The following is a 15,054-nucleotide window of genomic DNA, read 5'->3' on the forward strand; positions in this document are numbered from 1 at the left end:
ATTTTTTATATAATAATGAAAGAAAAGTGCAAGAAGAGACTTTTATAGAGAATCCATGTTGGTAAAGAGAGTAGGTCATAAATTTTTTATTTACAAATAAACAAGCTATAACAATCATGCTAGGATATGACACCAAATGATATATGGAGAATATACAACTAACCTAATATCAAGGATCCAATGAGAATATTTTCTTCATTAAGTAATCTTCAATTGTGACATTAGATATGGGTGTTATAATGGCCCCATTCTAAAAACATGTTGAAAACCTCCTACAATGGGCATGAAGACTCGAATCACACCGATGATTCTTTGTATCATTTTCCCTCTCTTCTTAGCTTCTAAACAATGATTTTAGATATATAACACCAATTTATAGACATGTTAACATTTTGTTAAACATTAAAATATTTTTACATATTTACAACATGCAAGGAAGCAACATGTACTCTTTGTTACATCATTATTTGCAAGCATAACAATTGGACATTTGTACTTTGTATCTCCTATTATTTAGATTTTCCTACACATTTTGATAATTCCTCCAATATTGAGTGATGTATACTTAGCATTGGGACTTGATTATAATTTATGGATAATACACCTACATGAGATAATTATGATCAATCCATAATCATCACTCAATGTTGGAAAACAAGTTTTTGGATGTTAAGGATTGGATTATTTTCCATTCTAATTATAAACTAAATTCACCTATTAGCTTAAATATTACAAGAAATAATTTCATTAAAATGTTATCCTCTGACATTGTTTTTTTATCCAAATTATGTTTCTCTTTATCTTACCATTTTAATAAAATGAGAAGAAATATACGTATTTATATCTACAATTTTTTTCATAAAATATAAACATTTCTTATAAAAATATACACATTTCTTATAAACCTATATTATTATTATTTATAAAATGAAAATTTTATACACAATTTTTGCAATTTTTTTTAAGCACATTTAAATATAACATTCAAACTTATAACTCTTTGCATACTTACCATTTCCTTAAAAGATACGATAACAGAGATATTGTATTTAACAAATGTTTTTTTGAAGAAATATTAATATATTTTCTATGCCTTCGTTAATTAAAAGACAAATTATAAATTCTTACTAGATCTTTCAAGAAATATTACAAATTCTTGTTAAATTCTACAGACAATAGAAATATTATTTGTGTATAAATATAGTTGGAGATTGATAGAAAATTATATTCTACTACCATATTATGTTGCCCCTCTTGGTTAATGATATGTGAAAATTCAAGAATTTATAAAATGTGAAAATAAATATGAATATTAATTTTACTACCTTTTAATATGATTGTTTTTAAAATTATTATTATTATTATTAAATATTGAATTTTTATTGAATTTATTATTTTTTTCAAGACAAAAAGAAATTGAACATGTTTCTAGTAATAAGAGAGTCATGTTTACATGTACATATTGTTAAAATGTAGCACTAGATATATAGCCACATGGACAACTAATCAGCACTCAACAACAATCAATACTAGCCAAAACTCTAATATTTGAAATCAGTTGCCTCCAATACCTATCAAAAAATAATCATATACTAATTCATCATATAAGGCCAACAACAATTAGGATGAAAATTTAAACTCCCAGAAAAAGATGTGGCAGTAAACGAGGCATTGAGGCCCAAAAATAAAAACAAAAGAGATAGATTTGTCCATGAGCTCAAAGGGAAAAAATTGGTACTAATGTAATGTCCCTGCAAGTAAACATAAAATTTGATGCAACCCAGATTCATTGAAAGTCCTTTCTTGAAAACTTCTTAGAAACAACATTGAATTCCCTATGTAGATGTGAAAAGGTGACTTGTTGGAAAAGTCCTCTAATCTTGTTTATTTGATGCATCCAATGGACAAAATGTGGAGGGGAAAAAGTAGTCCCATTGTTAATCCAATGTATGGTTATCTGAGGATCACCAAAGATATGAAAAACATCGAGGTTTAGTCACTTCACACAATATAGTAAACCCCATAATGCAATAACTTCCACTCTGTTAGTGCCATGTTCTCCATTCCAACGAAAATGATACATGAGATCTGCGTTAGTAGCAATGCAAACTCCACAACCGCAACATTGATTATGGGATGCCCCATTGAAATGGTTGATAGGAAAAGATGTGTGTGAGGGTCAAGACTTTATAATATTGTTCATCATGTAACCAATGGTCCACCGGTATTCACAGTACAAAGCATAGATTTTGGAAGAAATATATTGAAACTTCATTTTTTGTTGTATCACTGTTTACTTTATTTTACCGGAAAAGTAAGTGTTTAGCATCATTCTTGAAGACTCTTTTATTCAAACTCCAAAGACGGAAAGATTTAATTAATTTGACCGTGGTCTTCCTTTATGAAATTTATCCTTCTGAGAATACTTCTTGGTTAATTTTGTGCAAGGGAGGTATTTTCGTGACTAAATTTACCCCAATGGCATATGCAACGAATGGTTTGTCACTAATTTTATGGAAATTATAAACTATTTAAAGTTCGAGATTTGATATAGTGATTTCTAATTTATTGGAATTTTTTTTGTTATTTATCATTGCTGGTTAGTTGGTTGTATGGTGTGCAAGCTAGTTATCATTGCTGGTTAGTTGGTTGTATGGTGTGCAAGCTAGTTGGTTGTATTTTGTGCAAGGAAGATTGTAAATAGAGAAGAATAAAGAATGATTGAGAAATTTGTAAAGGGAAGAGGACATACATAGACCTCCTAGTCTTTTAAAATATAAATCTCTTTATATAATAATGAAAAAAAAGTGCAAGAAGAAACTTTTATAGAGAATCCATGTTGGTAAAGAGAGTAGGTCATAAATTGTTTATTTACAAATCAACAAGCTATAACAATCATGCTAGGATATGACACCAAATGATATATGGAGAATATACAACTAACCTAATATCAAGGATCCAATGAGAATATGTACTTCATTAAGTAATCTTCAATGGTGACATTAGATATGGGTGTTATAATGGCCCCATTCTGAAAACATGTTGAAAACCTCCTACAATGGGCATGAAGGCTCGACTCACACCGAAGATTCTTTGTATCATTTTCCCTCTCTTCTTAGCTTCTAAACAATGATTTTAGATATATAACACCAATTTATAGACATGTTAACATTTTGTTAAACATTAAAATATTTTTTCATATTTACAACATGCAAGGAAGCAACATGTACTCTTTGTTACATCATCATTTACAAGCATAACAATTGGACATTTGTACTTTGTATCTCCTATTATTTAGACTTTCCTACACATTTTGATAATTCCTCCAATATTGAGTGATGTATTCTTAGCATTGGGACTTGATTATAATTTATGGATAATACACCTACATGAAATAATTATGATCAATCCATAATCATCACTCAATGTTGGAAAACATGTTTTTGGATGTTAAGGATTGGATTATTTTCCATTCTAATTATAAACTAAATTTACCTATTAGCATAAATATTACAAGAACTAATTACATTAAAATGTTATCCTCTGAAATTGTTTTTTTATCCAATCTGTGTTTCTCTTTATCTTACTATTTTAATAAAATGAGAAGAAATATAAGTATTTATATCTATACTTTTTTCATAAAATGCAAACATTTCTTATAAAAACATACGCATTTCTTATAAAGCTATATTATTATTATTTATAAAATGAAAATTTTATACACAATTTTTGCAATTGCAATTGTTTTTAAACACATTTAAATATATCATTTAAACTTATAAGTCTTTGCATAATTACCATTTCCTTAAAAGATACGATAATAGAGATATTGTATTTAACAAATGTGTTTTTTGAAGAAATATTAATACATTTTCTATGCCTTTGTTAATCAAAAGACAAATTATAAATTCCTACTAGATCTTTCTAGCAATATTACAAATTCTTGTTAAATTCTGCAAACAATAGAAATATTATTTGTGTATAAATATAGTTGGAGATTGATAGAAAATTATATTCTACTACTACCATATTATGTTGCCCCTCTTGGTTAATGATATGTGAAAATTCAAGAATTTATAAAATGTGAAAAGAAATATGAATATTAATTTTACTACTTTCTAATATGATTGTTTTTTAAAATTTTACTATTATTCTTAAATATTGGATTTTTATTTAATTTATTATTTTTTTCAAGACAAAAAAAATTCAACATGTTTCTATTAATAAGAGAGCTATGTTTACATGATGACTTTGAATTCGATTTTTTTTTTTGGTTTGGGCGTGGACAGAGGAGAGTGGAACCTGAACGAGGATCGAAGTTGACGCTAGGGTTTTGCATTAGGGTTCCATGGCAGGACACGCAGGGGGGAGCGTCGCTCCCTCCTACAGTCAGGTAGTCACAGAAGGAGGCAAGGAAGCAGGAGGGAAGCATTTCAAAAAACCGTTGGAAAAGATTTCAGAAGCAAAAGGCAAGGAGACAATTGGAAGAAACGAACCCTAGGGTCAGGAAGGGAATCAATAGGAAACAAGTAAAGAAATGAAGAAGGGAGGCGGCAGCGGAAAAACAACTTCCACAAGAACCAAGGGAGTCTGCAAACCCAAATCGAGCATCATTCCCCAGGTCATATTGAGTGATCTAGCAATTCAAACGCACAGGGACCATATGAAAGAACATGCGATTATCTACAAGTTCATGGGGTTATGGCCAATGGAAAGGGCATTACACATCTGGATTAGAAGCCATTGGAAGCCAAAGGGAGAAATACATTTACATCTGGGTTCTAAGGGCTTCTTCACGGTGGTGTTCGCGAACCTAGAGGACAAAGACAGAGTGTTTGAAGGGGGGCCGTATTTCTATGTTGCGGCAGGACTCTACATGCGACCATGGATGATGAACTTTGTCCCAGAACGTGAAACATTTACAACTGTACCAGTTTGGATCAGACTATACTCACTACCTCTAGATTATTGGCTACCAGAATCTTTGAAAACCATAGGCAACAAGCTGGGGAATTTTCTGAAGATATCAGAGGCAACTCTTAAAGGTAAATATACCTCCTTTGCTCGAATATGTGTAGAAATGGATCTATCTAGAGCCCTTCTGGAAGCAATAATTTTAGAGGTATATGATGAAGATTGGGTGCAAACGGTGGACTATGAGCACATACCTTTTAGGTGCCGCAAATGTCATGAACATGGCCATCTATTTAGAGACTGCCCAACAAATAGTATGGAAGGCAATGGGAAAACCTCTTTGGATAGAGATCACGAGGGTTTTACCAAGGTTGGGGCCAAAGGGAAAGGGGGTAAATGGCCACACAAGAAAAGTAATGAAGACAGAAATTTATGGGGCCAGCCCACGTGGTCCCGGCTATCTGTCTGCTGAGGTGTATTACTCCGTGGCAAAAGGTTATGATGTGTTGGTTGATTGTTTATCTGTGTGAATCAATCCGGGATCGGTACTTGTAGATCTGTTTTTAATGAGGCAGTACCCCAAACTTACCTCCACTCAACAGCTGTCTGCCTCGGAAATTTCGCAAGGATTTGGAGGTTTAGGGTTCTCGACCCTTCGCGCCTATTCACTTTTGTTGTTCACGGTTGCTGTCATTCCTCTTTTGCTCTGCGAGCCTGCGACCTCCGGTTGATGTTTGTGGGTTGTGATTCTCTCCGTCCCTGGACTGTTTGGTCCGCTGGTTCGATGCCTAGCTGCCCCTCCAACTATGGTTGCGGCTATGTGCTTGACATTGCCTGTTCTTCCGGCGTCTTTTACTTGTAATGGTAAGTTTCGAAAACGTTGCTGCGCGGTTAGATTTTCAACGATTGCTCTGGTTTGCTTTAGTCGTTTTCTTTGGAGCTCTTTAAGGTTTCTGTCTCTATACAATTTGTGGGTGCCTGTGAATGATTGGGGTTTTGTTTCCTTTCTGTTATCAATTTGATCCCCTGGAACTTTCGTGCTCCTCTGCAACGGTTTCGGTTCCTCCTCTCTGTTCTTGGTGGTTCGATGACGGCGTTCTCAGCTGGCAATTCCGCATGCAAACTTGGTAAGTTAGAGTTCTATGCTGGATTTATTTGTATGATCCTTTTCCTGTTGCTAATGTCGCGGCTCCTTCATGGGCATGTATTTCTTCTAGGTTGGTTGGAGGTCCTGGTGCCGTGAACAGGTAAACTCGACTTCGGGTTTTGTGTTGTTTTCCTTCCTTGTATTTCTTTCACTGTTTATGATGCCGACCTAACTATACTTCTCTACCCATTTACTTGCAGGTGGGATTGTGCTCGGCTACCATTAACATGCTCTCGGCAGTCTGCAATCCCGGGTAGTTCTTTTTCCTAGAAGTTTGTCAGCTATTTCTTGGGTTTCTTCGACCTCCAAGGTCGGACTTGCGTGCAGAACTTAGACTGTTCTTTGCTTGAGTCGGCCTTTCGTTGTTCTCTGGTTGTAATTATGATGTACAGCCTTGGTGTAAATTTATTCTTGTCCACTGTAGGTTAGCGACCATGTCTGTGGTCCTGAGTCATTTTACTATTGCGAACAGTATATAATGGAAACTTATACAGGGATTTTATAGGTGTAATGTACTTATTCGGCTATATGGCTTATTTATATGAATCTGTTACTTTATAAACGACAAGGCCTATATGTTATCTTACATACCTGGGGTTACGGTTGTGTGTGTTTGGCTTTGATTCTTCCTCCAGCGCGTTATCACTTTTCTTAATGCAACACCTGTAACACACTCTACTTGGCAGTCTTGCTCATATATTTGTTTGCACGGTTACACAGTTTGAACACAATGTAAATGAATGCACAGAATGTTTATTTCTCCGTTATCTCTGCTCTTGCTTGTTTACACGAAGTCGGAACCCTCCCAATGGTTCATTCCGCTCCTTTTATAATTCTGTCTACAAAAACAGTTGTTCATTACGTAACTGTTGTTGGTTATATCATTAGTTTCTACAGTTGGTCGCTAACTGACACATTCTGTTTTTCTTTGTATTTTCCAACCGTAATATGGTTGTTTCCAAGAATAGGAATGCTACCTAATTTGTTACTGTTCCTAATTAAAAGTAAAATTATCATAGTATTGTTTTTCTTTGGTTCTGGCAATTTAAAAAAAACACATTACATAGTTAATAATAACGATAGTAAAAGAAAAAAAATAACCAAGGCAGTGTTACTGCCGATCCATCAAACCGTGTCCTCAGTCCTTTTTGGAAACCTTGTCTGCCTTCTCTCTGACTTCACCCTGTTGACCAGATGCTCCTGCATCAGGCTTTTGGGGTAAAAGAGAACTCATGGCTCCGTTCCATGAGCTCCTCCACCGAGTAACCAGCCTTCTGGATCTACGCCGCGTCAAGCCACGAGCTGTCCTCCATTGGACGGTCTCTCCACTTGACGAGATAACGCAGATACTCCTTTCTGCGTGTCTTCCTGGCTACTTGGGTGCTGAGGATTCCTTCAATTTCATGGGTCCGGGCCGAAGGTAACTGCTTCTTCCAAGGACTGCTCTCTAACTGGGTGTCCCGTTCTGGCTGTACCATACTATCATCTTCCGCCTGAGCATGATATGGGAATAGGTCTACCACGTTGAATATAGGTGATATGCCTATGTCAGGTGGCAACTGAATTTCATAAGCGTTGGCTGAAAACTTTCGCAGAATCTTACATGGACCGATTTTCTTGTATTTCAACTTGTTATACGTGCCCTTAGGAAACCGTTCCCGGCGCAGGTGCGCAAGGACTTCGTCTCCAACATCAAAATGCACCTCCCGTCGCTTTGTGTCTGCGTGCTGTTTGTATTTCTGCGTGTTGTCCTGCAATTTTAATTTGACTTTCTCATGAAGTTCACTCATTGCTTCAGCAAAATCTTCCCCATCTGCACTTCTCTATTCTAGCTGTCCCAAATCTCGCAGTTCATGTATTCACCGAGGATGCATACCATACAAAATCTGAAATGGGTTGAATCCGGTGCTACGATTGGGCGAATCGTTATAAGCGAATTCTGCCTGGGCAAGAGCTCGATCCCATAATCGTGAATTTTCTCCAGTCAAACTTCGTAATAAGTTTCCCAAACTCCTGTTCACCACCTCTGTCTGTCCATCAGTCTGCGGGTGATACGTAGAACTGAAATTTAATTGCGTGCCCAACTTTTTCCACAGGGTGCGCCAAAAATGTCATGTGAATTTCACATCCCTGTCTGAAACAATAGTCTTGGGTAAGCCATGCAATCTAACAACTTCTGTGAAAAACAGGTGTGCCACATTCGTGGCGTCACTAGTTTTCCGGCAAGGAATGAAATGAGCCATCTTTGAGAACCTGTCTACCACCACCATCACTGAATCATATCCCCGCTGCGTTCTAGGCAATCCTAGGACAAAATCAATGCTGACTGAATCCCACGGCCTGCTTGGAACAGGTAGGGGTGTGTAAAGTCCAGTGTTTTGGCTGTGTCCTTTCGCCAGTTGGCAGACTTTACATCTGGTTACATATCTCTGCACGTCCCGGCTCATTTTAGGCCAATAGTAAAAATGTCCGAGCTGCTCCAAAGTCTTGTCGATGCCAAAATGTCCCGCCAGTCCACCACTATGTTTTTCTCTTACTAGATTTTCCCTCATCGAACAGTCCGGAATACATAGCTGCCCACCTCGAAACAACAATCCTTCCTGTAAATTATAATCTAGCCATGGGCTTGTATTCCTCAATACGGGATTTTGGCAAGCTTCAAAAGCTTCCTTGAAGTCCGCGTCCATCTGGTACAAATCCTTCAGATGTTCAAATCCCATCACCTGTATGCTACTTTCCTGTAAGAGCAAGGCTCTTCTGCTTAAAGCATCTGCCACTTTGTTGGCTTGCCCACTTATGTGTTTTAACACAAAAGTGAAACTCTGCAAGTATTCCACCCACTTGGCATGCTTGTGGTTCAACTTGTGCTGCTGCGTTATATATTGTAATGCTGAATTATCGGAAAACAAGACGAACTCATTGCCTAGTAGGTAGTGTCTCCAATGTTTTAAAGCTTGGACTACTGCATAGAACTCCTTGTCATATGACGAATACTTCTGCCGACTCTCATTTAGTTTTTCACTAAAAAACGCAACTGGTCTGTCCTCTTGACTGAGCACAGCGCCAATAGCTGTCCCGCTTGCATCACAACGAACCTGAAAAGGTTTACTAAAATCGGGCAGTCTCAAGATCGGCCTCTCCGTTATTTTCCGCTTCAAAAGTTGGAAACTGTTTTCTGCCGCCTTGGTCCAACAAAAAGGTTGGCTGGCCTTTTTGATGGTCTCTAGCATTGGTGCGCAGATTTCACTGAAATTTTTAATGAATTTTCGATAAAAACTTGCTAGACCGTGAAAACTACGTACCTCAAACAAATTCTTTGGTGACGGCCAACTCATGATTGCTGCAATATTTTCTGGGTCCATCTTTAACTCGTTCTCTGCAACTACAAATCCCAGATAGATCAGCTCCTTCTGCAAGAAAGTGCATTTCTTCAAATTTATCAGCAGTTTGTTCTGCTGCAGCTTCTCGAACACCTTTCGAATATGCTGAAGATGCTCTCTTTTCGTTCTGCTGAAGATTAAAATATCATCCAGATAAACTATCACGAACTTGCCAATAAATTCTTTCAACATCTCGTTCATCAGCCTCATAAAAGTACTAGGAGCATTACTCAACCCAAATGGCATGACCAGCCATTCATACAGCCCTTCATTGGTTTTGAAGGCTGTTTTCCACTCATCTCCTTCTCTAATTCTGATCTGATGGTACCCACTCTTCAGATCAATTTTTGTAAAATAAGCTGCCCCACTAAGACAGTCCATCATGTCGTCCATTTTGGGCAAGCGAAACCTGTATCGAATCGTAATTTTGTTTATAGCCCGCGAATCCGTGCACATTCGCCATTCTCCACCTTTCTTGGGTGCAAGTACTGTTGGTACTGCACAGGGGCTCAGGCTTTCTCTGATCAGTCCCTTATCCAGCAACTCCTGCACTTGTTTGCGTACTTCTTCATTGTCCTTCGGACTCATCCTGTACGCTACCTTGTTTGGCAAGCTTGATCCTGGTATAAAATCAATGTGATGGCTGATACTCCTTTTGGGAGGCAATTTATTAGGTAACTCATCAGCCGCAATGTCTTGGAATTCTTCCAACAGCTCCTGTATTTCTTTAGGCAGTTCTGATTTTTCCAAGTTCAGCAGCACTGGCTTCATCCTCCTCACAACTGCAAAATTAACTTCATTTTCCTCAACCTGTTTCACAAACTGTTTTCCTCCAATTAACAGTGCCTTTGTTCCGCTTGGTTCTGCTGTGTCTTCCTCTTTGATGGGTACAAGTGTGTGTTTGACCCCATCCTTTGTAAACTTATAATAATTTGTCTTCCCATCGTGTGTCACCTTCCGGTCATACTGCCATGGTCTTCCAAGCAGTATATGGCACACGTCCATTGGCATAATATCGCAGACCACTGTGTCGTGGTACTTGCCAATGTGAAATTCTACCTCGCATTGTTCATCCACTAATAGCTGGTGGCCTTTCTGTAGCCACGACACCTTGTAAGGTGTGGGGTGCTTTAGTCGCTTCAGTCCCAGCTTTTCCACCATCTCGGTGGCAACCAAGTTTTCCGTACTTCCGTTGTCTATTATCAACTTGCAGCACTTTCCATGTGATTTACAAACTGTCCGGAACAGTGCTTTCCGCTGTGTTGGTTCAGCCACCTCCTTGGCTGGTTTTAACAGCACTTTATTCAAAATCAAAGCTTCCCCCGTTTCTGCCATGTCTTCCACCTCCCGGGGTTGTGCTTCAGCTTCCTCAGGCTGTGCCATAAGTGTTCCCCTCTGGCCTGCAAGTTCAACTTCTGGACATTCGAAGGATCTCTGCCCCCATTTATGGCACCTGTAGCACTAGACATTAGTCCCTCTTCCGCGGCCATTTCCTCGTCCTCGCTGATATGACCGACCTCCTCTGGTGCTTTCTCCTTTCTCTGATGTCCCTGAAGTTCTGGAACTGCTGCCTTCATCGTTGTTCGCGGCAGTTCTCCCTCTGCCATAGGACTGTCCTCGTCCTCTGCCATTCCCTCTCCCTCTCCTGTTATTCTATTTTCTGTTGATTTTCTCTTCAGCCTTTACAGCACTCTGAAAGGCTTCCTCAATATTCCGGGGAGAAAGAATATTGATTTCATCCAATATTTCCATCCTTAAGCCATTTACGTACCTCGCTGTTTTTTCTGGAGTATCATCCGTATAACCAGCACGTAAATTCACTCAGTAAAACTCTTCTGTGTACTCTTTGACAGTCATACCCTTCTGTCTTAAATTCTGTACTCACCGATATAGTTCAACCTGGTAGTCTTTTGGCAGAAATCTGCCCTTCAATTTTGCCACCATCCTTGACCATTTTCGTATCGGCAATTTGTTCATCCGCTTTCTGTCCGCTTGGACATTGTCCCACCATAAGAGGGCGTGCCCCTTCAATTTAGTTGCAGCGAATCTAACTCTTTTATCCTCACTGACTTCCTCATTTTCAAAATACTTATCTAGTTCGCTTATCCAGTCCAACAGGACATCTGCGGACAGACTGCCATCGTAAGTAGAAATCTCTGTTTTGGGTTTGCTGCTGGCTAATAGAACTGATCGCAGCAGTCTCAATTCTGGAGCTTCTTCGTCTGACCCGTCTGTAGCAGTTACTGCTTCCTCCTCACTGTCATCTCCAAGTTCCGGGTCTCTTCGCCTACCCGCCTCCACTGCTTCCAAACGAGCTGTAAGAACTCTGATCTGTTCTCTCAATCCTTCATCTGCTCCTCGACGTACACCTCTTCCACGTCCTCGTCTTGGTGCTTCCATCTTCTTCTATTTCCTCAAAAAAACTGCTCTGATACCACTTGATGGGGCCAGCCCACGTGGTCCCGGCTATCTATCTGCTGAGGTGTATTGCTCCGTGGCAAAAGGTTATGATGTTTTGGTTGATTGTTTATCTGTGTGAATCAATCCGGGATCGGTACTTGTAGATCTGTTTTTAATGAGGCAATACCCCAAAATTACCTCCACTCAAAAGCTGTCTGCCTCGAAAATTTCACAAGGATTTGGAGGTTTAGGTTTCTCGACCCTTCGCGCCTATTCACTTTTGCTGTTCACGGTTGCTGTCATTCCTCTTTTGCTCTGCGAGCCTGCGACCTCCGGTTGATGTTTGTGGGTTGTGATTATCTCCGTCCCTGGACTGTTTGGTCCGCTGGTTCGATGCCTAGCTTCCCCTCCAACTATGGTTGCGGCTATGTGCTTGACATTGCCTGTTCTTCCGGCATCTTTTACTTGTAATAGAAAGTTTCGAAAACGTTGTTGCGCGGTTAGATTTTCAACGATTGCTCTAGTTTGATTTAGTCGTTTTCTTTGGAGCTCTTTAAGGTTTCTGTCTCTATACAATTTGTGGGTGCCTGTGAATGATTGGGGTTTTGTTTCCTTTCTGTTGTCAATTTGTTCCCCTGGAACTTTCGTGCTCCTCTGCAACGGTTTCGGTTCCTCCTCTCTGTTCTTGGTGGTTCGATGACGGCGTTCTCAGCTGGCAATTCCGCATGCAAACTTGGTAAGTTAGAGTTCTATGCCGGATTTATTTGTATGCTCCTTTTCCTGTTGCTAATGTCGCGGCTCCTTCGTGGGCAGGTATTTCTTCTGGGTTGGTTGGAGGTCCTGGTGCCGTGAACAGGTAAACTCGACTTCGGGTTTTGTGTTCTTGTCCTTCCTTGTATTTCTTTCACTGTTTATGATGCCGACCTAACTATACTTCTCTACCCATTTACTTGCAGGTGGGACTGTGCACGGCTACCATTAACATGCTCTCGGCAGTCTGCAATCCCGGGTAGTTCTTTTTCCTAGACGTTTGTCAGCTATTTCTTGGGTTTCTTCGACCTCCAAGGTCGGACTTGCGTGCAGACCTTAGACTGTTCTTTGCTTGAGTCGGCCTTTCGTTGTTCTCTGGTTGTAATTATGATGTAGAGCCTTGGTGTAAATTTATTCTTGTTCACTGTAGGTTAGCGACCATGTCTGTGGTCCTGAGTCGTTTTACTATTGCGGACAGTATATAATGGAAACTTATACAGGGATTTTATAGGTGTAATGTACTTGTTCGGCTATATGGCTTATTTATATGAATCTGTTACTTTATAAACGACAAGGCCTGTATGTTATCTTACATACCTGGGGTTACGGTTGTGTGTGTTTGGCTTTGATTCTTCCTCCAGCGCGTTATCACTTTTCTTAATGCAACACCTGTAACACACTCTACTTGACAGTCTTGCTCAATATATTTGTTTGCACGGTTACACAGTTTGAACACAATGTAAATGAATGCATAGAATGTTTATTTCTCTGTTATCTCTGCTCTTGCTTGTTTACACAAAGTCGGAACCCTCCCAATGGTTCATTCCGCTCCTTTTATAATTCTGTCTACAAAAACAGTTGTTCATTACGTAACTGTTGTTGGTTATATCATTAGTTTCTACAGTTGGTCGCTAACTGACACATTCTGTTTTTCTTTGTATTTTCCAACCGTAATATGGTTGTTTCCAAGCACAGGAATGCTACCTAATTTGTTACTGTTCCTAATTAAAAGTAAAATTATCACAGTATTGTTTTTCTTTGGTTCTGGCAATTTAAAAAAAACACATTACATAGTTAATAATAACGATAGTAAAAGAAAAAAAATAACCAAGGCAGTGTTACTGCCGATCCATCAAACCGTGTCCTCAGTCCTTTTTGGAAACCTTGTCTGCCTTCTCTCTGACTTCACCCTGTTGACCAGATGCTCCTGCATCAGAAATACAAGACACAATAGTTTCAAAATCCTAGAGGAAGTAGAGGAGAATGTGGAGATAATCTAGGACAGGGAGAACACATCTAAGGAGCAGGAAACAGAAGTTGAAATGGAGGATATCACAGTAAACAACCAGTATAAGGAGGATCTACCAAGCGGCATGGAGATCAGTAAAGACTATGAGATGACTCCAAGTGAGGCAGGGACATAGGACCATGAACTACAGGAGATTCTAGATAGGGAAAATCTCGATCTAGAACTATTTCTGGAATAAGGCAGGAACAAAGGAGTGGACTCCTTGCCAAAAGAAGGCTATGATCGAGTTCAGCAGCTCTTTCTATGGAGGGAACAATCGAAGGGAACTGGTGTCAAGAGAAACCATGAAAGCCAGGAGAAGAGTGGGGTCAAAATGATGGAGAACTTGCAGGCACAATCTCCAAAGAACTCAAGAAGGAAAAGAGGAAGGAAAAGACAGAATGAACTGCTAAACGGATGTGGAAAAATACTGATTAACTCAGGTAAGATGAAAGATCTTACCAGCTACTCCTTTACCAACCTCTCTTAATGAAGATCACAATTTGGAACATTAGAGGCTTAGGTAGTAGAAGGAAACAAACGGATCTGAGTAACAGAATAAAAGAAGAAAAACCAGATATGGTATTTATTCAGGAGACCAAATGTTCAATGGAGAAAATAAGAGAAATTCATAGTAAATGGTTAATCAAGTATGAGTATTTAGAGGTTAAGGCAAATAACTCGACAGGTGGGATTCTTAAGATGTGGGATCCATAAAAATTTGGAATCCTGGATGCGAACTATCTATCTTTGGTGTGCAGTCCTGTAGGTGATAAAGAGATATACATGATAACAAATGTTTATGGACCTCAGAAGCAAGCAAATAAACTCAAGCTTCTTACCTCCCTAGAAGATCTAAGAGCACGATATCCCAATATGCCTTGGATAGTTGCAGGTGATTTCAATATGATAAGATCTCTTTTGGAAAAAAAGGAGGCACAAGACAGCTAGGCAGAGACTCTGAAGCCTTCCAAGATTTCATCATGAACATGGGACTAGTGGACACTGAGACAATAAATGGAACCTTCACGTGGAATAACAAAAGGGGAGGGGCTTCTCAAGTGGCTTCAAAACTTGATAGATTTATTGTTTCTGAGGATCTCCTCCTCACAGGACCAGCCATCACAGTGTCCATTTTGCCCTTTGGGGGTTCAGATCATTGGCCAGTTCAGCTA

The sequence above is a fragment of the Pinus tabuliformis genome, chromosome 4_2, assembly GCF_031772625.1.
Source record: "Pinus tabuliformis cultivar Carrire ecotype Pingquan chromosome 4_2, CPIR1, whole genome shotgun sequence".
NCBI classification, from domain to species: Eukaryota; Viridiplantae; Streptophyta; class Pinopsida; order Pinales; family Pinaceae; genus Pinus; species Pinus tabuliformis.